This window comes from Crocuta crocuta, unplaced genomic scaffold, assembly GCF_008692635.1.
Source record: "Crocuta crocuta isolate KB4526 unplaced genomic scaffold, BGI_CrCroc_1.0 scaffold131, whole genome shotgun sequence".
In the NCBI taxonomy this organism is placed as follows: domain Eukaryota; kingdom Metazoa; phylum Chordata; class Mammalia; order Carnivora; family Hyaenidae; genus Crocuta; species Crocuta crocuta.
In genome coordinates, this window is record NW_027528977.1 from 372956 (window position 1) to 373742 (window position 787).

Genomic DNA, 787 nt, shown 5'->3' on the forward strand with positions numbered 1-787 from the left:
AGTCCACTGGTCAGCCAACATATATAGAGCTATTTCAATATACTAGGTAAATATTTCCCTGTAACCCTGGCTGATGTCCAACTGACATACACTCATCTTCTATTAGTTAAAATTCCTGTACACAACAAAGTAGACATTTTTGCTTTGAAAAAAAAAAAAATGGAAGGCCTAAAGGCGTCTCACAAATTTTATAGGAATAATGCTCATCACTTGTTAGACTTTGCCTCTGCTCATTGTGGTTATGAGTGTCAGGGTCGCAAGGTTAAGTCAGAAGCCAACCCTCTCAGTTTATAGCTCAGAATATGAAGTTCAGTGTGGTTAAGGTACTAGCCTAGGGATGGATAAGTTTCAGCTTCTGTGTCAGCTCTGGTCAGTTGGAATTTTGGCTGCTTTAAGGCCATAGACTTGACATTCTTCCATTAGGTCAAGGGCATAAAGCTAGTTTGTGGCAAACCTTGGACTAGAACCTAGTTCTTTTGGTTTCTAATCTCATTTTTGTTTCTCCTGGCCATTTTATTATAAAGCTCATGGAAACCTTTATATTTTTATAACCTTGTAATCCATTATGTAGGCATAAAAAGTTAAAATTCTGACATTTTTATTATATGCAAAAGAAGTGAAAATTATCTTGTTAAAAATGTCATGCTTATTATTCAATTTTGAAAATGCAGGCAAGTTGTGTGAAAGAGAAATGTAGCCTCATATGCTTATCTTTTAAGTGTGACCCTTTGCTACTGTGCTCTTTTTTTTTTTTTTTTTTTTTTTTTTTTTTAGTTATTTTTTTTTT